This window comes from Salvelinus fontinalis, chromosome 4, assembly GCF_029448725.1.
Source record: "Salvelinus fontinalis isolate EN_2023a chromosome 4, ASM2944872v1, whole genome shotgun sequence".
In the NCBI taxonomy this organism is placed as follows: Eukaryota; Metazoa; Chordata; class Actinopteri; order Salmoniformes; family Salmonidae; genus Salvelinus; species Salvelinus fontinalis.
In genome coordinates this window covers 22,583,570-22,610,672 of record NC_074668.1, presented here as the reverse complement: position 1 = coordinate 22,610,672, position 27,103 = coordinate 22,583,570, and the positions used below count along the sequence as shown (strand labels likewise).

Below are 27,103 nucleotides of genomic sequence, written 5' to 3'. Positions count from 1 at the left end.
TGCCCCCTGTTTCCCTCGCTAGGCTGTCCTCTGAACAGTGCAAACTAAGGCACAATGGGACTTAATTACTGGTCAGAAAGATAGAGGGAGCCCTGTTTCTCAGAGTTTCCCCCCTTTCAAATACTGTACAATGCCATCTTCCCTAGGGTAGGGCGGGTGAGGAGAGAGAGCTCAACACAAAAAAGGCAGGTGATAGGCTGAACCGGAGGAAGGCATAAGATAAGAGAGGGGGAGGGAGAGAGAAGGAGAGAGGAGAGAGTTATTGGAGTTGAATCCACACTGAAAGCAACACTACCAATACAGCATAGCTACAATGCCACCTGCAGGGGTTCTTAAGTATTACTGATTCAGAAGTAAGCATAAAGTTAGACAAAATCATGAAGGATAATACAGTAGATGTATGTCATCTAAAAGCTGCGTCAATCAGACCTCATCTGTCTAAGATGACACAGTAGTGCTCTCTAGTGCTGTCCAGTACAACACCTACTTTCATTCCTCTGTCCAATTCATTCCTAACATGTCTCAAAAGACACCTATTAGGTGTTCATGATAAACGTTAAGCTACAACATCCATTCCATTGGGCGTTTACATTACAATTTATTTGAAATAGTATAGTATAGTGTAACCAGCCATAAATTACATCAAGGCAGGCCAAATATTCATTTTGCTGTCATCCTTTTTGGATCCTAAAATGAATATCTATAAGTGTAATAAAGAATTGTGTTAATTTTGAATATATTGAAAAAATTAACATTATAATTTGTAATGGTTGTATTATTTTTTAAACCTTTCATCTATGTGTGTTATACAGGAAGGAACCTGAAAGAATGTGCATGTGACAGGAAAAGTTTATTTTCATTTAGAGTTTTTGACTGCACTTTGCTCACTTTTAGGAATGGAGGGAGATGGGGACAAAGTTCAAAGAGAGCACATGGGGGAGTAAGGGGGAGGAAGATTTTTAAAAATGCATTTGAAAGCTTAACAGCAGGTGGAGGGCTTAAACTAGACAGCTCAGAACGAGACGAGAAGAAAATCGAACTGGGGAAAATGAAATGAAAGCAAACTTTGTATTTTCCTGAACTAAAGAAAGACAGAAAGGTAATGACTCCAGAAGCCACAATTCTTCATCTTTTGTGTAAGCGCTTGACTGCAGTGTGTCTTAGTGTGTGAATATGTGTATGTTTGTGACCTGTTGCCTGCGTAGTCTGTGTGTTGTGCTAGTGAGGTAAGGTTTAGACAACAGTGTAATGGAGGGAGAGGAGAGGAAATGGGGCCCTGGGCGTCTGACTAATCTCCAGAATGAGTTTATCTGGGCACTGCTGGGCTCTGGACTGTCCCGGGAGGTCCTGGTCCAAGCACTGGAAGAACTGGAGCAAGAGAGGGTCACCCCTGGAGCAGAGAAGGGGGACAGGGGAGATGGAGAGAGTTCGAAGGAGAGAGAAATGGATTTTCCACCACCAATATTCCAGGAGCTGGAGGCACTACCCTCAGAGGAGGCAGCCAGACAGAGGGCTCTGGTCGACCAACTGCTGCAGTAAGTAGCTCCCAAATCTCTGCCCTCCACCCTATCCTCTCCTTAACAACATACACATCAATCTCTTCATTTCATCAAACCTCAACTATTAATACAACAACACAATTGCCACATCCCTTTCCTGTGGTTTTATTCTCTCACACAAGCTTTCATTTCTCAAAACAATGTCCAACTCATTTGTTAATAATTATTTTAAAACAAATACATTTTAGGGTGGTTACTTGATTCCGTTTTCCATTCTCTTTCTTTTCTGCTATCTTTTCCTGATGTTTTCTCACCAAGAAAAGAGTACAAATATGTGAGTTGTTCTTTATCAAATTTGGTCCCCCAATCCCCCCTTACTCCCTCATGCTCCTGCTTCACTCCACCCTTCCTCCCTCATTCTCCTGCCCCACTCGCCCTTCCTCCCTCCTTCTCCTGCTCCACTGCCCCCTTCCTCCCTCATTCTCCTGTTTCACTCCCCACTTCCTACCTCATTCTCCTGCTCCACTCCCTCCCTCATTCTCCTACTCCACACCCTCCCTCATTCTCCTGCTCTACTCCCCACTTCCTCCCTCATTCTCCTGCCCCCACTCCCCACTTCCTCCCTCATTTGCCTACTCCACTCCCCACTTCCTCCGTCCTTCTCCTGCCCCCACTCTCCACTTCCTCCCTCATTTGCCTACTCCCCTCCCCACTTCCTCCGTCATTCTCCTGCCCCCACTCCCTACTTCCTCCCTCATTCTCCTGCGCCCACTCCCCACTTCCTCCCTCATTTGCCTGCTCCACTCCCCCTTCCTCCCTCATTCACTTGCCCCACTCCCCCTTCCTCTCTCATTCTCCTGCACCCCACTCCCCCCTTCCTCCCTCATTCTCCTGCTCCACTGCCCCTTCCTCCCTCATTCTCCTGCTCCACTCCCCCCTTCCTCCCTCATTCTCCTACTCCACACCCTCCCTCATTCTCCTGCTCTACTCCCAACTTCCTCCCTCATTCTCCAGCCCCCACTCCCCACTTTCTCCCTCATTCTCCTGCCCCCACTCCCCACTCCCTCATTCTCCTGCCCCCACTCCCCACTTCCTCCCTCATTTGCCTACTCCACTCCCCACTTCCTCCGTCATTCTCCTGCCCCCACTCTCTACTTCCTCCCTCATTTGCCTACTCCACTCCCCACTTCCTCCGTCATTCTCCTGCCCCCACTCCCCACTTCCTCCCTCATTCTCCTGCGCCCACTCCGCAGTTCCTCCCTCATTCTCCTGCGCCCACTCCCCACTTCCTCCCTCATTTGCCTGCTCCACTCCCCCTTCCTTCCTCATTCTCTTGCCCCACTCCCCCCTTCCTCTCTCATTCTCCTGCCCCCCACTCCCCCCTTCCTCCCTCATTCTCCTGCTCCACTCCCCCCTTCCTCCCTCATTCTCCTGCTCCACTCCCCCCTTCCTCCCTCATTCTCCTACTCCACTCCCTCCCTCATTCTCCTGCTCCACTCCTCACTTCCTCCCTCATTCTCCTGCTCCACTTCTCACTTCCTCCCTCATTCTCCTGCCCCCACTCCCCACTTCCTCCCTCATTCTCCTGCCCCCACTCCCTCCCTCATTTTCCTGCCCCACTCTCCCCTCCCTCCCTCATTCTCCTGCCCCCACTCTCCCCTCCCTCCCTCATTCTCCTGCCCCCACTCCCCTCTTCCTCCCTCATTCTCCTGCCCCCTCTTCCTCTTTGTGAGATCTCTCTCGGCCTCTGAGGTGCATTTAAAGGAGGGTTCCTCCTTTCCTGATTACTAATTACCCAGCATTATTCTCTGGCCATTTCTATCGCTGAATGAACTACATGCATGGGTTAAGATGAACAGAAATGTGCTGTGTGTGTGTGTACTTACTGTGTGTGTGGGCGCGCGTGCGTGTGTGTGTGTGTGTGTGTGGACGTGTTTAACTATTCTTGTGGGGACCAGAAGTCCCGACAGGAATAGTAAACGAACAAAAAGTTGACCAGCTGGGGACATTTTGTTAGTCCCCACAAGGTCAAATGCTATTTCTAGGGGGTTTAGGGTTAAGGTTAGAATTAGTGTTAGGGTTAGAATTAAGTTAAATATTAAGGTTAGGAGCTAGGGTTAGTTGTAGGGTTAGGAGCTAGGGTTAGGTTTAGGGTTAGGATAAAGTTTAGGTTTTTGGGTTAGGGTTAGGGTCAGGGTTAAGGTTAGGGTTAGGGTTAGGGTAAGAGTACCGGTTAGGATTAGGGTTAGGTTTAGGGTTAGGGTTAGGGGTTAGGGAAAATAGGATTTTGAATGGGACTGAATTGTATGTCCCAACAAGGTTAGCTGTACAAGACTGTGTGTGTGTGTGTGTGAGGGAGAACAGATGTTAGTCAATATTTACTACAACTTGGAAGGCCATTTCATTTTCATCACATTTCAAACTACAACAATTACCTCAGATTATGGTATAACTTGTAACGATAGTCATTTTCTTCTTCCTCCTCGGACGAGGAGAGGCAAGAAGGATCGGACCAATACGCAGAGTGGTTAGTTTCCATAGTGATTTAATATAACAAAACAATATGCGATACAAAATAACAAAATAACTACCGTGACAGTCCCGTATGGCGAAACACTGACACAAGAACAAACACCCACAAAACACATGTGAAACCCCCGGCTGCCGAAGTATGATTCTCAATCAGGGACAACGATTGACAGCTGCCTCTGATTGAGAATCATACCAGGCCGAACACACAAAATCCCAACATAAAAATCACACATCGACAACCCACCCAACTCACGCCCTGACCAACTAAATAAATACAAAAACAAGGGAAAACAGGTCAGGAACGTGACAGAACTGCTCATTGTATGTAACTTAAAGTTGGCAATTGTACAACAATTAGCATGAAAACACAAAACTTGACCAATCATGCCTTAGTATCAAAATGTATCAATCATAGATAAAGCTTTTGTATATTTTAACATTTAATATACATAATAGCTATGTTATGTACTATTGCTCACTATTGTGTCACAGCAAGTAGGCTATGTTTCTGGGTATTATTTCAAGTGACCGGAGAGAGCTGGACTTTGCCCTACTGTGCGTCCCCTTATCTCTTGCCAACACCTTATGCGCATGTGTTTTGTCTGTGTGTGTATGTGTCTGTGTGTGATAGGGACGATCCATGGCATGTGGCAAAACTGGTGAAGAGCTACATGCAGCAGCATAACCTCCCCCAGAGAGAGGTGGTCGAGTCCACAGGCCTCAACCAGTCCCATCTCTCCCAACACCTCAACAAATGCACGCCCATGAAGAACCAGAAACGGGCTGCTCTATACAGCTGGTATGTCAGGAAGCAGGGCAAGATTAGCCAGCGTGAGTATTTAGCCAGCTGATAAGCTGACCCTGCCTGTACTGCAATATGACATTACAGGAAATTATAGGAAATTCTCAAAGCTGCTAATGAGAACCTTGACGACCTTGTACCTAGCCGGTGGGGATTCCGGTGGGGTGCCCCCACCCAGGCAGTGGCAGTGCTGGCAACAGTGCTGGCAACCACTAGCTGCAGTAACCCATGGGGAGGGGGTCACACGCGGACATTCAGAGAGGGGGTATATTTTTGTGACCCTGGTGGCACAAAATCAAAGTCTGACTGCATGGAGATGCTAGGGAATATGGTCAATACGGGTGACCGTATTGTGGGTGTTTCAGGGAAAAGGTCTACATTTGACCTCCATCATCTAGGATGTGACAATGGTTAATAAAATCTCTCAATTTCTGCCCATTTTTTGCGCTGTCTTGCAGGCCTTCTCATGCAGCTGCAACTGTAAGTGCATTTGTAAATCAAGACCTATCTTGAGTTGGGCTCTGGGATGGTGCAATTGTTGAGAGTGTGAGCTTATGGTTGTGTGGGGGGCAAGGGTTGAGTGTGTGTGGGTGTATGTGTGTATCCCACAACTGTTGCGAAGGAGTAAAAGTTGTTAGGGACAATAGAGGATGATCCACAGCTATATATAATACAAATCGAGGTGAGGGCAATGGAAATGCATTTGGCAGTTGATCTACTTCAATTCGGTAAATGGCACTGTGTGCTCTTTTCAAAGGATGGATCCCAGTCGGTTCAGGGCTATGGGATACAGGGGGTCGAGGGTGGTCTGCCGGGCATTGGGATGACAACCCAACTCGGGATGAGGGGGGCTTTTAGCGGGTGGAATGGTAGGGACCAATTGGAGGCTTACTTAGTAGCAATGCAAATATCATGGTACAGCTATATAGACACTCAATCATCATGTTACTTTTTAATGGTACCTTTACAAACATACATTTTGATAAAAATAATTGAAAGTTGTGTCTTATTATGGTAAGTGGTGAAATAAGCATAGCCAGTTACAATTGTAATGGCCTAGCAGATAATAAGAAAAGACGATCAGTATTTACCTGGCTAAAAGAGAAGGAATATAATATCTATTGTTTACAGGAAACCCATTCAACAGTTTTAGATGAAGTTTTGTGGAAAAAGAACTGGGGGGGCGAAATATATTTCTCCCATGGGCAAAGAAATTCAAAAGGGGTGATGGTTTTAATTAACAATCATTTTGATCTAAATGTGCAAATTGTCCAAACAGATCCTCAAGGTAGATGGATTATTTTAAATATGTTATTGGACAATAAACATATATGGCTTATTAACCTATACGGTCCGAATAATGATGATCCAAGCTTCTTTGAAAATATAAATAAGAATTGATCAACTCTGCAAGAAACACCAAACTCTATTATTATGGTGGGAGATTTTAACACGGTCTTAAATACCTTATGGACTGGAAAGGAAATCACACTACAAACTATCACCCTCAGGCACTTAAGGAAATCATGAATGTCATGGATATATTGGAATTAGTGGATATATGGAGACTTAAATACCCTGACCTAGTGAGATATACATGGCGGAGGCTTAATCAAGCTAGTCGTCTTGACTACTTTCTTATGCCATTCTCTCTGGCACCAAAAGTTTAAAAAGTGTTGATAGGGGACAGAATGCAGTCGGATCATCACATAATTGGCATATATATTACTCTTACAGAATTTCCACGTGGGCTAGGATATTGGAAATTTAATCAAAGCCTACTAGATGATAAATTGTTTAGAACTAGGACAGAAGAATTTATAACTGACTTTTTCAGACATAACATAGGTACAGCAGATCTCCGTATAGTATGGGACACTTTTAAGTGTGCCTTTAGAGGCCATGCAATTCAGTACTCATCTATAAAACAAAAGCAATTTAGATCAAAAGGGTCCATATTAACAAAGGAAATTGAAGGACTAACAGTACAGTTAGATAGCAATAAAAATGGTACCACAGAGGCACAGAATAAGTTATAGGAAAAACTAAAAGAAATGGAGGAACTTATTCAAGAAAGATCCAGTGTAATATATTATAAAAATAAAGCGAACTGGATGGAATATGGGGAAAAATGCACCAAATTCTTTTTCAATCTTCAGTATAGAAATGCTACCAAAATTGTTTTATTAAAACTTGTTACAAATGATGGAGTCACGCATGATTCACCAAATGATATTTTGAAAGAGGAAGTAAAGTACTTTAAAAATATGTTTTCGTTTCAGGCTCCTCCATCTCCACTAACTGCAACTAATTGTATGGATTTGTTTCCTAATAATAATGTAAAATAAACATCTGTACAGAAAGCCTCATGTGAAGGCCAAATTACAGAGAAGGAACTGTTTGATGCAATTGGGGCCTTTAAGGCTGGAAAAACTCCAGGGATGGATGGCATACCAGTGGAAGTTTACAAAACTTTTTTTTATATACTCAAAGGACAATGTTTAGCATGTTTTAACCACTCCTATATAAATGGTAGATTATCAGACACGCAACAAGAAGGTCTGATATCATTATTACTGAAACAGGACCCAAGTAGTATATATAAAAGATCCAGTCCATTTAAAAAAATTGGAGACCTCTTAAACTTCAGTGTTGTGATGCAAAATTCCTAGCAAAATGCTTGGCGCATAGAATGAAAAAACTATTGTCAGATATTATTCATCCTAATCAGACAGGTTTTTTACATGGACGATACACTGGAGATAATATAAGACAAGTACTGGAAACAATAGAATATTATGAAATATCGGGGACACCAGGCCTGGTTTTCATAGCGAATTTTGAAAAGGCTTTTGATAAAGTACGACTGGAGTTTATATATAAATGCCTAGAATATTTCAATTTTGGGGAATCTCTTATAAAATGGGTTAAAGTTATGTATAGTAACCCTAGGTGTAAAATAGTAAATAATGGCTACATCTCAGAAAGTTTTAAACTATCTAGAGGAGTTAAACAAGGTTGTCCACTATCGGCATATCTATTTATTATTGCCATCGAAATGTTAGCTGTTAAGATTAGATCAAACAATAATATTAAGGGATTAGAAATCCGTGGCTTAAAAACTAAGGTGTCATTGTACGCTGATGATTCATGTTTTCTTTTAAAACCACAATTAGAGTCTCTCCACGGCCCCATAGAGGATCTAGATACTTTTGTTATCCTCTCTGGATTAAAACCAAATTATGATAAGTGTATTACGTATTGGATCACTAAATAATGCAAATTTTACATTACCATGTAGTTTACCAATTAAATGGTCTGACGGAGATGTGGACATGCTTGGTACACAAATCCCAAAAGAAAGAAATTATCTCACTCCAATACATTTTTATAGAAAGTTAGCAAAAAATAGATAAGATCTTGCTACCATGGAAAGAAAAATACCTGTCTATTTGTGGAAAAATCACCCTGATTAACTCTTTAGTCATATCACAGTTGACCTATTTGCTTATGGTTTTTCCTACACCTAGTGACCTGCTTTTTAAATTATATGAACAAAAAATATTACATTTTATTTGGAACAGCAAGCCAGATAAAATTAAAAGGGCCTATTTATATAACGAATATGAATTCGGAGGGCAAAAATGATTGAATATTAAAGCATTAGACCCCTCACTAAAGGCATCAGTCATACAAAAGTTATATTTAAATCCAAACTGGTTCTCTAGTAAATTGGTACGAATGTCTCATCCTATGTTCAAAAAGGGCCTTTTTCCCTTTATTCAGATTACACCTGCTCGCTTTCGGTTGTTTGAAAAGGAAATCATCTCCAAAATATCTTTAATTTTTAAACAAGCCTTAAAAAGTTGGTTGGAATTTCAGTTTAATCCACCTGAAAAGACAGAACAAATAATACAACAAATATTGTGGTTAAATTCAAATATACTAATTGATAAAAAAAACTGTATTAATCGAAGAAAAAGAAAAGAAAAAAAAAGGTATAATTTTTGTGAATGATATCATAAATAGGACTGGTGGAGTTATGTCACACATGCAGCTAACACAGACATATGGAAATGTCTGCTCTACCCAAAATTACAACCAATTAATTGCAGCATTACCACAAAAATGGAAGAGACAAGTAGAAGGGGAAAAAGTAAGGAACTTGTATGTCGGCCCTGTATTAAAGAACATAAATGGTTAAAGAAAAGTGTGATAAATAAAAACATATACCAATTTCATTTAAGGACCAAAAAACTGACAGCTGTGCATTATAAATTGCAAAATAGTTGGGAAGAGATTTTTGTTGTACCCATTCCATGGCACATGGTTTATGAATTGATACGCAAAACAACGCCGGATTCAAAACTTGGAATTTTTCAATTTAAATTACTATACAAAATTCTTGCAACTAGTAGAATGTTATATATATGGGGGATACAATCTTCCCAGCTCTGCAGATTCTGCCGTGAGGAGGCAGAGTCATTAGAACATTTATTTTGGTATTGTCCATATGTAGCTCGTTTTTGGTCACAGGTCCAGGAATGGCTGAAGAATTTCAACATTTGCCTACAACTAACGCTACAGATAGCAATACTGGGCGATTTGAAAAGCCATAGTCAATCAATCAATAAAATAATAATTATTTTAGCAAAAATGTTTATTTTTAATTTACAATCTGTAAAAGCTATGAGAATAGAAAGGTTCAATTATTTTGTGAAGCATCAGAGCACAGTTGAAAGATATATGGCAAATAGAAATCCGAAATGGATGATGTTGAGAGATAGATGGGAAGTGTTGAATGGAGCTGAAGGGTGGGACTAATAACAAGATAAACAATGTAAAACATACGGGATCTGTAAAATGTATATAGGTTCGGAACTTTTGTGAAATAGCACAGTTACAAATAGAAATCAAACTGGATGGATGTCAGGACCCGGTTACAAACTCGGGTCTCCAGTGTGAGAAACAGTCACTTAGCAAACTGAGCCACTAATAGTCGGCAGAACCCAGAAGATGAGGCAGACACAGCAGTAATTGAGACAGTGTTTTAATAAAGTAAAAAGGAAAGTTCTTCAGGCAAAAATATAAATCCACAACGTCAAAAGTAATTCCAAGAGAAAAAGGTAATCCTCCAAGTCAAAAGGTAAATCCACAAGGTGGTAGGTACAGCAGGAAAAAGCCTCAAAAAACAATCCAAAATAAATAAACGAGAACAAAAACAGAGTACCACAAGAGAGTCCAACTGGAGCAACAAATGTTCACAGCATCGCTAGGGCTGGGTGCTAACATTCAAACACAGAGCAAAGAACTGAGGAAAACTAAGGGTTTAAATACATTCAAGGGAAACGAGGCACAGGCGCAAATAATAACTGGAAACAAGGGAAAACAAAAGGGTAAAAAAACACAATGGGGGCATCTAGTGGCCAAAACCGGAACAATCCTGGCCAAATCCTGACAATGGACATCAGAAACAGAGGAAGAACTAAGAACAAACAAGAGAGAACTATTGTAAAGTAGACTGTGTCTGTAAAATGTGTATAAAAGGTATAAATTGAAAGTAAAAGCTGAAGTGTTTATTAGTTTATTCCAATTGGGGGATCGGTGGTAGGGTTTGCGGGGAATAATAATAAAGGTATATTCTTTAAAAAAGTATGTCTATATATGTATGTATGTATGTGTATATGTATGCATGCGTGTTTGGATATATTTACCCAAACAAATATATGGAGGATTGGAAATGAGGCCGACAATTACATTGATGGAAGCAACATTCTTTACGCAATATTCAGCTGATCCACCCCTTAGAAGATTTTTTTTTTTTTAAATATTTAATTTTTTAAATATGACATTACAGTATGGACTCTCTAAGTGTAACATTTACACTACCGTTCAAAAGTTTGGGGTCACTTAGAAATGTCCTTGTTTTTGAAAGAAAAGAAAAAAAATTCATTCATTAAAATAACATCAAATTGATCAGAAATACAGTGTAAACTTTGTTAATGTTGTAAATGACTATTGTAGCTGGAAACGGCAGATTCTTTAGGGAATATCTACATAGGTATACAGAGGCCCATTATCAGCAACCATCACTTCTGTGTTCCCACTTCTGTGTTCCAATGGCACGTTGTGTTAGCTAATCCAAGTTTCTCATTTTAAAAGGCTAATTGATCATTAGAAAACCCTTTTGCAATTATGTTAGCACAGCTGAAAACGGTTGTTCTGATTAAAATAGCAATAAAACTGTCCTTTAGACTAGTTGAGTATCTGGAGCATCAACATTTGTGGGTTCGATTACAGGCTCAAAATGGCCAGAAACAAAGAACGTTCTTCTAAAACTCGTCAGTCTATTCTTGTTCTGAGAAATGAAGGCTGTTCCATGCAAGAAATTGCCAAGAAACTGAATATCTCGTACTACTCCCTTCACAGAACAGAGCAAATTGGCTCTAACCAGAATAGAAAGAGTAGTGGGAGGCCCCGATGCACAACTGAGCAAGAGGACAAGTACATTAGATTGTCTAGTATGAGAAAGTCCTCAACTGGCAGCTTCATTAAATAGTACCCGCAAAACACCAGTCTCAATGTCAACAGTGAAGAGGCGACTCCGGGATGCTGGCCTTCTAGGCAGAGTTGCAAAGAAAAAGCAATATCTCAGATTGGCCAATAAAAATAAAAGATTAAGATGGGCAAAAGAACACAGACACTGGACAGAGGAAGATTGGAAAAAAGTGTTAAGGACAGACGCATCTAAGTTTGAGGTGTTCGGGATCAAAAGAAGAACATTCGTGAGACGCAGAAAAAATGAAAAGATGCTGGAGGAGTGCTTGACGCCATCTGTCAAGCATGGTGGAGGCAATGTGATGGTCTGGGGGTGCTTTGGTGGTGATAAAGTGGGAGATTTGTACAGGGTAAAAGGGATCTTTAAGAAGGAAGGCTATCATTCCATTTTGCAATGCCATGCCATACCCTGTGGACGGCACTTAATTGGAGCAAATTTCCTCCTACAACAGTACAATGACCCAAAGCACAGCTCCAAACTATGCAAGAACAATTTAGGGAAGAAGCAGTCAACTGGTATTCTGTCTAAAATGGAGTGGCCAGCACAGTCACCGGATATCCACCCTATTGAGCTGTTGTGGGAGCAGCTTGACCGTATGGTACATAAGAAGTGCCCATCAAGCCAATCCAACTTGTGGGAGGTGCTTCAGGAAGCATGGGGTGAAATCTCTAGAATGCCGAAAGTCTGCAAGGCTGTAATTGCTGCAAATGGAGGAATCTTTGACGAAAGCAAAGTTTCAATGACACAATTATTATTTAAATAAAAAATAATTATTTACAACCTTGTCAACTTCTTGAATATATTTCCTATTCATTTTGCAACTAATTTCATGTATGTTTTCATGGAAAACAAGGACATTTCTAACTGACCCCAAACTTTTGAATGGTATGTCTGTTAAATCATGACTACCTCATTCATTAATATTCACAATTAATTACCATAAATCTACACTGAGTATACAAAACATTGAATACTCATTGAATACTCCCCCACCTTTTTGACCTCAGAACATAAATGTATAATTGTTGTGCAATTTATAGGCTATATTGAGGCTATATGGCGTTAGTGTGAAGCCTATAAGCCTAATTAAACTACAGGTAGAAAAAGTTAATCCACTGAGGCAAAATAACAATCTGAGTTTGACTCAATGAGATAAAAGCTGTGAAATTGAGAGTTGAAAAAGAGAAGGGAGGGCCAGAAAAATAGACTGTTTGGGAAAGATTTGGTGAAGTGGTAAAAGAGGATGATAGCAGTGCCGGCGATGTTATGTGAGGCATTCTAAAGTCACAAAATAGGGACTTCAAATAGGCCTATGGCACGTCAAGGGAACGGTAGCCTATACTGTTCAGATGGGTTAAATGGAAACTGAAATCTGGACACAGACTGTAGGTCTATAACCTCTAATATAGCCTTAATATTAACTCCTGCAGAATACATTATTTCCTGCGGTAAAATGACACCAAATGTAGGCTAAATTTTTCTTTCTTTCAGCATCTTCAGGGGATTCGAATGTGCAGTTAGTTACCATCTGTTGGTTGTGCCATCTTTATCAGCATCATAAATGCTGACAACTCAGCCACATAAAATATGCATTCAAGCCAAACTGAAATCTTATCAGAAACATGTTGGTTCATTTTCACAGCTCTCTATTTCCTTACAACCGATCAAACTGATGTCATTTGGACATTTTGCATAGAAAGGCTTTTTTGTTGTTATTTATTCCATTTTCTTCCTGGTCCCTATAAGTCTTTGCTCAACGAAAGAAGCGGAGATGACTGAGAACTTCACCGATGTCAACTAGATTGAAGCATTCATTCTATCGATCTATGACATTATTTTGGAAAGCAAGGTTTTATTTAGTCTTCTAGGGCAACATATAGCCTAATGACAGAAGAAAAACTGCTTGTATCTAATAATAGACAAGTTGACTAACAAATATCCTACCAAAATTAAGGAAATTATAAGCAGAAACATATCTAAATCAGGCACCCCCTGTCAAAAAAGTGTTCTGCTGTCTCTGACTGCCTACGGTGCGGGCCTCAGATTTTCACTTTATCACATATAGTCTGTTAGTTGCATTTAGGTTATTAGCAATTGCAGGCAGGTGTGCGGGTGAACAAACAGCTGACCCATGGACCACTGCCATGAACACCAATGTGAAGTTCATTGGAGCATGTCAAATTGGGTGTCACATGAAACCTATATACATTTTCAACAATTTTCCATCCTAAAATGTAAGAATAAGCAAAGGCTTTGATTTCTGGTCAAACAGATGTAAAGGGGGTCTTAGACAACATCTACCAGAAAAAGTATTTAAAAGTATTAGAAATTAGTCAATCAAAACATAATGTTGAAGTAAAGCCCCCTGCCAACTAATATCAACACTTATATTTTGTTTTGGCGAAATTACATGCCTTCTGTAAGTTTAAGAAACATTGACTTGTGATTCCATTACCAAAAACCTACATATCTCCAAGATATTTTCTAGATGATGAAAGTTCACAGAAGTAGCAAGTAAAGGTAGGTAATGGTACCGATTAGTTGGTATTTTTTGCTGATATATAGTTTGTTTATGAATTATTAAGTCATTAAAACTCAATTCTGTTACCAAATCTTTAACGGAATTACTGCAATTGTGTCATGTGTGCTCCCCCTCCGGCCTCTAGGTCACCAGGCTGCTCGTTATGGCGCACGCCTGTTACCATGTTACGCGCACCTGCGCGTCATCAGACTCACCTGGACTCCATCACTTCCCTGATTACCTTCCCTATACATGTCACTCCCTTTGGCTCCTTCCCCAGGCGTTATTGTTTCAGTTTTCTGTCTGTGTGTTGTTCATGTTTCTTTCATTAAATGATGCACTCCCTAAACTTGCTTCCAGACTCCCAGTGCACTCGTTACAGAATAATGCCTCACCAAAGGGAAGCATCATGGGGTGTTTTTTATTTACATTTTTTTGTGTGGGAGGTGATGTCGGTCTGAACCGGAGCTACCTGGGAGGTCTCAGCCGGTTTATCGGGCTCCCCTGCCTCAGCTGGCTGGAGGGGTTTCCATACCTCAGCGGGCTCGATAGGCTCCCGTGCCTCAGCGGGCTCGATAGGCTCCCGTGCCTCAGCGGGCTCGATAGGCTCCCGTGCCTCAGCGGGCTCGATAGGCTCCCGTGCCTCAGCGGGCTCGATAGGCTCCCGTGCCTCAGCGGGCTCGATAGGCTCCCGTGCCTCAGCGGGCTCGATAGGCTCCCGTGCCTCAGCGGGCTCGATAGGCTCCCGTGCCTCAGCGGGCTCGATAGGCTCCCGTGCCTCAGCGGGCTCGATAGGCTCCCGTGCCTCAGCGGGCTCGATAGGCTCCCGTGCCTCAGCGGGCTCGATAGGCTCCCGTGCCTCAGCGGGTGAACAGGTTCCCGTGCCCCAGCGGGTGAACAGGTTCCCGTGCCTCAGCGGGTGAACAGGTTCCCGTGCCTCAACCGAGGCCAGCTCATCAGGCTCTCAAGCCTCAGCCGGTTTGTCAGGTTTCGACCGGTCGTTATGGCGCACACCTGTCACCATCATTACATGCACCTGCGCCTCATCAGACTCACCTGGACTCCATCACTTTCCTGATTACCTTCCCTATATATGTCACTCCCTTTGGTTCCTTCCCTAGGTGTTATTGTTTCCGTTTCAGTTTCCTGTCTGTGGGTTGATCATGTTTCTTGTTTTGTTCATTAAATGATGCACTCCCTGAACTTGCTTCCCGACTCCCAGTGCACTCGTTACAAATTGAATAGGCTACAATGGGAAATCACAGTAGTCACAAACCACAGTAGGACGACAGCTGCCACTGTCCTCCCTTCCACTGGCATACTGTTATGTTCAGCTCATAACTTTTTCTCTCTTTCTGTCATTTCGTGGTCAAAACAAGACTGTGAAAAAAGTCTGGACAACCCCTTCCTCTCACTCTGCCGCTCTCTCGCTCTACTCTCTCTCTCCAGTTAATGCCACCTCTCCCGGCTCTTACTGGCACCTACCATGACACCTACCACCTACCCTCTTTCCATTTACTGTAATAAGCATCCTCACCCACTGAGCACTGACCGACATCGGACGTCCATGGGCGTTGAAAAGTAGTTGAAATTTGGTCAGCCCGCCCTTGCCTGACCAAATCTGAACAAATCATAGACTATGTTTCTCAAGTTTGGCGAGCACAGTACAGTAGAGCACACTAGAGTAGGGTACAGTATACTGTACTGAACATATCTACTTTTCTCTACCGTGCTGTACTGTACTCTACTGTGCTGTACTGTGATGTCCAAACTTGTGAAACATAGACGTCTATGATTGTTTAAGATTTAGTCTGGTCCGGACGAACCAAATGTGGTCTTGTTTGGGGCCGGAGCTCATTACAATAATAGCCAGTGTGTAGAATAATACCCAAATGTGTACCTATTCAGGATACATCACCATGAAGAGAATGATATTCATATCCATAATTATGCATTTCTGTATAGTAGCTTACAGATCAGAGAGCCATGATGTCAGGGCTGGTTCCAGGTATAAGCTACATAAGCGACCGCTATTTTTTACTTATTTATTTATTTAACCTTTATTTAACTAGGCAAGTCAGTTAAGAACAAATTCTTATTTACAATGAGTGGACTGGATGTCCAATGAGAGGACTGGAGGTAAGTGGACTGGAGGCAGGGCATGAAAGGGATAACGAATCCAGTTGTTTGTGTCATCCATTTTGGGAAAGTACCTGCGTAATTGCGCACCCAACTCAATCAGGTGCTTCGCTATATCACATTTGACATTGTCCGTAAGCTTGAGTTAATTTGCACATAAAGAATCATAAAATGATGGAAAGACCTGTGTGTTGTCCTTGTTAATGCAGACAGAGAAGAGCTCCAACTTCTTAATCATAGCCTCAATTTTGTCCCTCACATTGAATACAGTTGCGGAAAGTCCCTATAATCCTAAATTCAGATCATTCACGGGAGACAAAACATCACCCAGATAGGCCAGTCGTGTGAGAAACTTGTCATCATGCAAGCGGTCAGACAAGTGAAAATCATGGTCATTAAAGAAAACTTTAAGCTCGTCTCTCAAAAAACGTGTCAATACTTTGCTCCTTGATAACCAGCACACTTCTGTATGTTGTAAAAAGCGTTAAATGGTCGCTGCCCATATCATTGCATAGTGCAGAAAATACACAAGAGTTCAGGGACTTTGCTTTAACAAAGTTAACCCTTTTCACTGTAGTGTCCAAAACGTCTTTCAAGCTGTCAGGCATTCCCTTGGCGGCGAGAGCCTCTCGGTGGATGCTGCAGTGTACCCAAGTGGCGTCTGGAGCAACTGCTTGCATGCGCATTACCACTCCACTTAGTCTCCCTGTCATGGCTTTTGCGCCATCAGTACAGATACCAACACATCTTGAACACCAAAGTCCATTTGATGTCACAAAGCTGTCCAGTACTTTAAAAATATCCTCTCCTGTTGTCCTGGTTTCCAGAAGAGGATGTCTTCCTTAATTGAAATCCCATAAATGTAACGGACATATATCAGGAGCTGTGCCAGGCCCGCCACGTCTGTTGACTCATCCAGCTGTAACGCACAGAATTCACTGGCTTGTATGCGAAGCAGTAATTGTTTCAAAATATCTCCTGCCATGTCACTGATGCATCCTGAAACATTATTGTTTGATGAAGGCATTGTCTGTATAGTTTTTTGGGCCTTTTCCCCCAGCAGTGTCACTGCCATATCCACAGCAGCAGGAAGAATTAAGTCCTCACAATAGTATGGGGCTTGCCTGTCTTAGCCACTCGGGAGCTCACCATATAAGACGCTTCTAGCCCTTTCTTATTAATGGTATCTGTTGCTTTTATTCACGTCTTACTAGTCGAAAGTAGTCTTAATTCTCACTCAAAAAACTCCTGTGGCTTATTTTCCAAATTGGCCTGTTTTGTTTCTAAATGCGCAAGAGTGAAGGTTTCATCGAGTTGTGAGATAGTACTTTTGCACATATAACACACTGTGGCTGAGTACTCCCAATATAAGTGAACCCTAAGTCAATGTAGTTCTCATCATACATCCCTGTCTGTTGTTCGGTGCTTTTCCGGGTAAGGGGGCAGTAGCTCTTCGGCTGCATCAGATTCACAACTGTCAGTGTCCATGCTAGCTGGGCTAACAACAAATGTAGAATTACTGATGCTAACAGAACAACTTGTGTCTCTTGTGTAGAGCTGGTATGTGTCTCTATGGACGCGGGCCGTACTTTTTTTTTTAACCATTTATCCATTTTCAAACTGAATGAGCAACAGCTACGTTTGGCTACATATGGACCGTTAGTAGAATTCCTGCGAGAGAGTAACGGTTAATGTGATTGGATGTTAATTATTTGACTAGGCTACCTGTATTTGACATTGTGTTGTTATTTCGCTGAACACTAGATGGTTTAATTTTATTTTTGGCAGTGAAACGATGCTACTCAGGCAAGAAAAAAACCTCACCCAAATGTATAACCATGTTGGAAAATATAAATGGACTGTATGAAAATGTGAAAAAGACTTAAAACTTAAAAAAAAAAAGTGAATCACATTTTTATTTGGCGTACCCCTGATGGTATTGCGCGTACCCCAGTTTGGGAATACCTGATCTAGTTGATGATCCCTGCTATAAAGCCTTGGCTATAGGTTCAACAATTTACAGCTCTGATTTTCTCCCCATCATAACCGCCAAGGGTGTAAATAACAGTGTTTTCCTTGAAAGGGGGATCATTTGAGCTTTACAAAAATGCCAGAAATATTACTTTATTCAACAAATTGCACAAAAAAACAACATCCGCAACTTGCATTTGCGGACTGCAGGACCACAGATGAGTGAATAGCAGTGCACACGGGAAAATAGAGCTTCTAATGTGATCAATGTAAAAGTAGCCTACATGAAGGTAGAGAGAGAGTAAACATTGTTTCTAGATGTTTACTCTTGTTTCTAGTTACAAGTCAAGTGTCCTGGCTTCGCAGCAGTTCAAAAGATTGATGAGTGACTGAAGTGACGGCTTGGGAGCTGTGCGGGAGAGCTGGGCAGATTAGCTCAATCAGACCGTGCAACTGAAAGATGTCAATTCTGCCAAGAATTGCATGAAATATTCTGCATGCATTCTTAGGATTGGACAAAACAGATGAAAAGGCGCTTCATGTCAAATTTAATGTCAATTAGTCTCACATGGAATTATTGTCTCATCCCATTTTCATCAACTACACTGAACAAAAATAAATGCAACATGTAAAGTGTTGGTCCCATGTTTCATGAGCTGAAATAAAAGATCCCAGAAATGTTCCATATGCACAAAAAAATGTATTTCTCTAAAATGTTGTGCACAAATTTGTTTACATCCCAGTTAGTGAGCATTTCTCCTTTGCCAATATCATCTATCCACCTGACAGGTGTGGCATATCAAGAATATGATTAAACAGCATGATCATTACACAGGTGCACCTTGTGCTGGGGACAATGAAAGGCCACTCTAAAATGTGATGTTTTGTCACACAACACAATGAAAAAAGATGTCTCAAGTTTTGAGGGAGTGTGCAATTGGCATGCTGACTGCAGGAATGTCCACCAGAGCTGTTGCCAGAGAACTTTATGTTAATTTCTCTACCATAAGCCACATCCAACGTAATTTTAGATAATTTGTCAGTACGTCCAACAGACCACGTGCATAGCGTCGTGTGGGCAAGCAGTTTGCTGATGTTGTGAACAGAGTGCCCCATGGTGGTGGTGGGGTTATGGTATGGGCAGCTATAAGCTATGGACAACGAACACAATTGCATTTTATCGATGGCAATTTGAATGCACAAAAATACTGTGACGAGATCCTGAGGCCCTGTATTCCCAGTCATTCGAAATCTAAAGATTAGGGCCTAATGAATTTATTTCAATTGACTGATTTCCTCATATGAACTGGAACTCAGTAAAATCTATGAAATTGTTCCAAGCTGCGTTTATATTTTTGTTCAACATAAAATTATAAGTAATTGTAATAGTTATGTATTTTTTTTAGGCCGTCATTGTAAAAGAGAATTTGTTTAACTGACTTGCCTAGTTAAATAAAGGTTTTTCCAGGGCTTCAGGGCTTCAGGAATAGGTCGTTGACGAGTATTTTTCGTCATTTATTGGTTACAAAATGAACACTGGCATGTCAGCAACAACATTTTAGATTGGTAAATTTGTATACTCAGCTATCTAAACTTGTAGTAATCATGGTCGAATTACCAACCGGGCACGCAATTTCATTTAGTAATTCCGTTACCATAATTCCATTGCCAGATGTAAAACCACTTCACTTACTGTAGTTCAATAACCAAAATATTTGTTTTTCAAACTCAAGGTGCCATGTCATAGCTGACACTCAGTTCTTTTTGAAGCCATCTTTGAATCTTAATTCGGAGCAGATATTTAACCGTTTTTGGTAAACGTGAACGCATAAAAACTGAGGGAGATTTTACCGTAATTCTGTTACCAAACAAACTTTGCATCTGCACACTTCTTCTAGTAAATGTGTTTTTGTTCAATTGTCTGTGTACATTGTTCAAAGTACTCCTTGTGTATAGAGTTGAATGGTTTGTTAAACTTTCAAATCAATGTTTTTTGTTTGGCATACATTTTAATGTGAAAGGGTAATTCCGTTACCGTGGAATGTTATTTTTTTAAATGTATTTTTTTAACCTTTATTTAACTAGGCAAGTCAGTTAAGAATAAATTCTTATTTAAAATGACGGCCTAGGAACACTGGGTTAACTGCCTTGTTCAGGGGCAGAACGACAGATAAGGTAAAAACCTTGTATTCGATCTTTACCAGGGATTCGATCTAACAATCTTTCGGTTACTGGCCCAATGCTCTAACCACTAGGCTACCTGCCACCCCAATTGCCCATTACGTAACCCCTGTTACATGTATTCCGTTACTACCCAATATGTAACATAATAAGTTCCTGTGAATTATCCCTATGTTTAAAAATATAACACAATCCTGTCTGAATAATACAGATACTAATGTAAATACTGATATTAATATGACGATAGCAGATGAACAATACAAAAATATGCATGTTTTCCATGCAGAGTTTACCAATGCCAGTCATGGCCTTGGGACCGGAGAAGAGCAGGGAGAGGACATAAGGAAAGGACGGAGGAACAGGTTCAAATGGGGACCCGCCTCCCAGCAAATCCTATTCCACGCCTATGAACGACAGAAGAACCCAAGTAAAGAGGAGAGAGAGGGATTAGTCGAGGAGTGTAACAGGTGAGATAGGGGTCAGATGGAGTCAGATGAAAAGTAATGGAAATGGTAAGAAATTTTCCCAGTTCCAGTGCAATGGAGGAGCTGTCATTGTCATTTTAGCGTGCCCCTTTTAAACACGTTTTTCTTGCTCTGGGGTCTTTCTGGCTCTCCCTCAGGGTTGAGTGTCTCCAGAGGGGTGTGTCTACATCCCAGCTGGCTGGCCTGGGCTCTAACCTGGTGACAGAGGTACGAGTGTACAACTGGTTTGCTAACCGCCGCAAGGAGGAGGCATTCCGCCATAAACTGGCTCTCGATACGCCTTACACCAGCCAATCAGCAAGCACCACCAACCACACTCTCTCACACAGCCCTGTGCCAGGTATCACTCACTAAGACCAAAGTAAATAAAAATATGAATTAATTTAATCCACAAACAGCATAATTAATCATTCATGTTGTCCTCAGATGTTCTGTTATGTACTATTATTAGTACCGCGATACAAAGGAACAGAACCAAGACTGCCAGGGTGCAAAATGTCCTTATACCAGGAAACACCTGATCCTAACTCATCCTAACACTCTTCCTCTGTTCCAGGCATGAAGTACAGCCAGCAAATCCCATGTGACAGTCTGGGATCAGCGAGGGGTCGCAGTGGAGACCGAGGCTTGGGAGGCCGCCTGGCCAGCACCATCCAACTTGAGCCCAGCCACACACTCCTGGAAACACACTATCACAAACTAGTGAGATCACCTACCATTATACAGTGCATTCGGAAAGTATTCAGACCCCTTCCCTTTTTCCACATTTTGTTACGTTACAGCCTTATTCTAAAATGGATAAAATACCAAAAATCCTCAATCAACACACAATATCCCACAATGAGAAAGCAAAAACAGTTATTTTTAAATTTTTACAAAATGTATTAAAAATAAAAACGGATATACCTTATTTACATAAGTATTCAGACAGTTTGCTATGAGACTCGAAATTGAACTCAGGTGCATCCTGTTTCCATTGATCATCCTTGAGATGTTTTTAAGTCCACCTGTGGTAAATTCAATTGATTGGACATGATTTGGAAAGGAACACACCTGTCTATATAAGGTCCCACAGTTGACCGTGCATGTCAGAGCAAAAACCAAGCCATGAGGTCGAAGGAATTGTAGAGCTCCGAGACAGGATTGTGTCAAGGCAAAGCTCTGAAAAAGGGTACCAAAAAATGTCTACAGCATTGAAGGTCCCCAAGAACACATTGGCCTCCATCATTCTTAAATGGAAGAAGTTTGGAACCAGCAAGACTCTGGCCGACTGGACAAACTGAGCAATCGGGGGAGAAGGGCCTTGGTCAGGGAGGTGACCAAGAACCCAATGGTCACTCTGACAGAGCTCTAGAGTTCCTCTGTGGAGATGGGAGAATGTTCCAGAAGTACAACCATCTCTGCAGCACTCAACCAATCAGGCCTTTATTGTAGAGTGGCCAGACAGAAACCACTCCTCAGTAAAAGGCATATGAAAGCCCGCTTGGAGTTTGCCAAAAGGTACCTAAAGGACTCACAAACCATGAGAAACAAAATTGGTCTGTTGAAACCAAGATTCAACCAAGCGTCTGGAGTCTGGAGTCTGGAGGAAACCTGGCACCATCCCTACGGTGAAGCATGGTGATGGCAGCATCATGCTGTGGGGATGTTTTTCATTGGTAGGGACTGGGAGACTAGTCAGAATCGAGGGAAAGATGAACGGAGTAAAGTACAGAGAGATCATTGATGAAAACCTGCTCCAGAGCACTCAGGATCGCAGACTGGGGCGAAGGTTGACCTTCCAACAGGACATTGACCCTAAGCACACAGCCAAGACAACGCAGGAGTGGCTTCGGGATAAGTCTCTGAATGTCCTTGAGTGGCCCAGCCAGAACCCGGACTTGAAACCGATCAAACATCTCTGGTGAGACCTGAAAATAGCTGTGCAGCAACACTCCCCATCCAACCTGACAGAGCTTGAGAGGATCTGCAGAGAAGAATGGGAGAAACTCCCCAAATACAGGTATGCCAAGCTTGAAGCGTCACACCCAAGAAGAATCGTGGCTGTAATCGCTGCCAAAGGTGCTTCAACAAAGTACTGAGTAAAGGGTCTGAATACTTATATAAATGTGATCTTCAAATTTGCTAAAATGTCTAAAAACATGTTTTTGCTTTGTCAATATGGGGTATTTTGTGTAAATTGATGAGGGGAAAAAAAGATTTAATCAATTTTAGAAAAAGTATACGTAACAAAATGTGAAAAAAATATTAAGGGGTCTGAATACTTTCCGAATGCACTGTATAATCATTAACCATTTCTCATACCGACACACATTGTCACCAACCAGTGAGATCACAAACAACCTCCCATTTTCACAAACCAGAGAGATCAGCAAATATGTTCACATAATCACAATACACACAACCACAATACACTTCATCACAATACACATAATCACAATACACGGCATCACAATACAGAGATTATTAACTGCACCACAACATCATGCAAACCAGTGTGATCACAAATAATATTATATCATAATAAGCCAATCACAAACCACAATATATCATAATAAGCAAATGCGATCACAACTCATATTACATCATAATAAGCCAATGAGATAGCAAACCATATTTATTACATCATAATATAAGCCAATGAGATCGCAAACCATATCATCACAAGTGATAGATCATCATGTAAGCCAGTGAAATTACAAAGCCATATCGCATAAAACTAGTAAGATCGTACAATACTTCCATCCATCATAAACCTTTGAGTTTACAAAGCATCTCAATCCTTACAGTAGTCTATGGCTGTGGTTGTCACTATCTGCCAACCACCCTCTTTCCCATCTCAGGTATCAGGAGGTGGTCCATTGCCCCCAGTAAGCACCCTGACCTCACTCCACAGTCTGTCTGCCTCACCTTCTCCCCCCCAGGGACTCGTCATGGCCTCCTTGCCCAGCACCATGAGTCTGGGAGAGTCCTCTCTCCTCATAGGTAACTTATGACATTATCAATCATAGTCTCCTGCTGGAAAAACATATGTGCAATGGCTTTACACCCCCTGCTATATTGTGGATAAAAAGTTACCTGTCTAACAGAACACAGAGGGTTTTCTTTAATGGAAGCCTCTTCAACATAATCCATGTAGAATCAGGAATTCCCCAGGGCAGTTGTCTAGGCCCTTTACTTTTTTCAATCTTTACTATTGACATGCCACTGGCTTTGAGTAAAGCCAGTGTGCCTATGTATGCGGATGACACAACACTATACACGTACGCTACTACAGCGAGTGAAATCCCTGCAACACTTAACAAAGAGCGGCAGTTAGTTTCAGAATGGATTGCAACGAATAAGTTGGTTCTAAAGATTTCAAAAACTGAAAGCATTGTATTTGGGACAAATCTGGTTCATCCTTGGGAGTAATTTCCAAACGCATGAAGGTATCACGTTCATCTGTACAAACAATAGTACACAAGCATAAACACCATGGGACCATGCAGCCGTCATACCGCTCAGGAAGAAGACGCGTTCTGTGTCCTAGAGATGAACGTACTTTGGTGCGAAAAGTGCAAATCAATCCCAGAACAACTGGAGGAAACAGGTACAAAAGTATCTATATCCACAGTAAAACTAGTCCTATATCGACATAACCTGAAAGGCTGCTCAGCAAGGAAGAAGCCACTGCTCCATAACCGCCATAAAAAAAACAGACTACGGTTTGCAACTGCACATGGGGACAAAGATCGTACTTTTTGGAGAAATGTTCTCTGGTCTGATGAAACAAAAATAGGACTGTTTTGGCCATAATGACCATCGTTATGTTTAGAGGACAAAGGGGGAGGCTTGCAAGCCGAAGAATACCATCCCAACTGTGAAGAACGGGGGTGGCAGCATCATGTTGTGGGGGTGCTTTGATGCAGGAGGAACTGGTGCACTTCACAAAATAGATGGCATCATGAGGAAAGAAAATTATGTGGATATATTGAAGCAACATCTCAAGACATCAGTCAGGAAGTTAAAGCTTGGTCGCAAATGGGTCTTCCAAATCTTCCATGACCCCAAGCATACTTCCAAAGTTTTGGCAAAATGGCTTAAGGACAACAAAGTCAAGGTATTGGAGTGGACATCACAAAGCCCTGACCTCAATCCCATAGAAAATTTGTGGGCAGAACTGAAAAGCGTGTGCGCGCAAGGAGGCCTACAAACCTGACTCAGTTACACCAGCTCTGTCAGGAGGAATGGGCCAAACTTCACCCAACTTATTGTGGGAAGCTTGAGGAAGGCTACCCGAAACGTTTGACCCAAGTTAAACAATTTAAAGGCAATGCTACCAAATACTAATTGAGTGTATGTAAACTTCTGACCCACTGGGGATGTGATGAAAGAAATAAAAGCTGAAATAAATCATTCAGAATAATCATTCTATTATTCTGACATTTCACATTCTTAAAATAAAGTGGTGATCCTAACTGACCAAAAACAGGGAATTTTTTACTAGGATTAAATGTCAGGAATTGTGAAAACTGAGTTTAAATGTATTTGGCTAAGGTGTATGTAAACTTCCAACTTCATCTGTAAATACACATCCTACACATTGTACCCACCTCTCAAATGGCTCTAAGTCTGTGCATATTATCAAATGATAATTTCAAAATACATCCACTGTAGTGTATCGTTTCCTTTTCTAGTGATGATCAGAAAACTGTCAGATATCAACTTTAATTGACATTTACAAAGGAGCCTAATCCATGTTTTCCTGGCCTATGTTGGTCAACAGGTCAAACAGTACCTGTCATCAACAACATGGGAGGCGGGTTCACCACCCTTCAGCCAATCTCTTTCCAGCAGCAACTCACACAGCAGTTTCAGAATCATATGGGCCACAGTCCTTTCATGGCAACCATGACAGGGCATCCATGTCACAGTAAGGCCACAGTGGGAGCATGTTATTCATTCATTTTCCCTGTTGACATAAATACATGTATGAAACAAGTAATAAGTGACATAATAGAACAGCTAGAACTAACAAGGGTTTCATAAAGTATCTCTGCACCTGCTCTCAATTTCTCCATTGCAGTGTACAGCAAGTCCGATATGTTTCCCTACCCTCCGTCCAGCCTACTGTCCCAAGCCATGATTGTCACTGACAGCAGCAGCCTTGGAACACTGACCAGTCTAAGCGCAGTCAGACAGGTACTGTGAAGCCAAATATTTACCAATATGAAAGTGATGCCATTAATAATCGTTTACATATAGGCTGTTATAGGATATAGGTACAGAAAAGTCTAGACTCACCGGCTAATGATCAGAAATAGTATTAATGTGGATTGAATCTGATAATTACTTTTGCATTGGTTAGATTCTGACAACAGACCCTGAGGAGGAGACAGAACCCATCCAGGATGACTCCCTACACCTGCAATCCCCTTCACCTGTACCAGGTAAGAAACATCACTCTGGTATGGAATATTTCCGTGAAGATGCAGTTTGACACTACAGGGGAGATTCAAGAAATAAAACATTTAAAAAGTTAGCGTAACACATATTTCAAAGTCATTTAACATCACTTAGGGGTAAATATAACCCATGGTATTCTCTAGTTGGTAGTGAAAATAGGGAATTTTAAATGCAGGTCTGTAATTGGAATGTTAGTACAGAAACTGGAAACTAATAACTTACTATCGCTTTCTTCTAGTTTCCTCTGGGAACTTAGAGTTGTATCCTCCATGAAACTCATCCACCTCACCTCCTCTCATCTTCGCCGGCAGACATCAACTCCTACATTACTGAACATATGGTCTCTACTGCACAGTAGCAACAGAATGTAACTACTATGTAATGTGAAGGGGTGGGGGTAGAGGAGGTGAAACTAAAAGTTTTACAGTAGGTAGAGAACTGTAATAAAGATGCAACACAAATTCACAAAATTTGCAGAAAAACTACCTCTGCAGTAACATTTTCCAGAGAAGCCATATTTCCCATTCTGCTAGATACAGGCAGTACAAGTCAAAAATGTGGACACACCTACTCATTCATGGGTTTTTCTTTATTTTCTACATTGTAGAATAATAGTGAATGGATCAAAACTATGAAATAACACATACGGATTCATGTAGTAACCAAAAAGTGTTATTCTTTTTTTTATGCATTCCGATCCCTAAGAGCTAGGTTGCAGAGCCCCCCCAGGTGCCGATTTACAAATTAAGCGCTGGATGTGTGTACCTAATAAACTGTTCGGTGAGTGTATGTGTTCATTGTAAAACGGGGATCAATGGCTCAGCGGTCTTTGCATTGATTTAGGTGAGGCTGTTTATAATGGTTTATCTCTGACCTCAGATCAGCAGTATAAGACTGACACCCTGTGTACTAAGTACACTGTTCAAATCAAATGTTCTGTCTAATAGTAAGGCAGCTTCTTCAAGT

At 41.4% G+C, this 27,103-nt stretch overlaps 1 pseudogene; it reads left to right on the top strand.

The window, feature by feature from the left end:
• The first annotated feature begins 964 nt into the window (after positions 1 to 964).
• Positions 965 to 26,926, top strand: LOC129853363 (hepatocyte nuclear factor 1-alpha-like; annotated as a pseudogene).
• Positions 26,927 to 27,103: the final 177 nt, after the last annotated feature.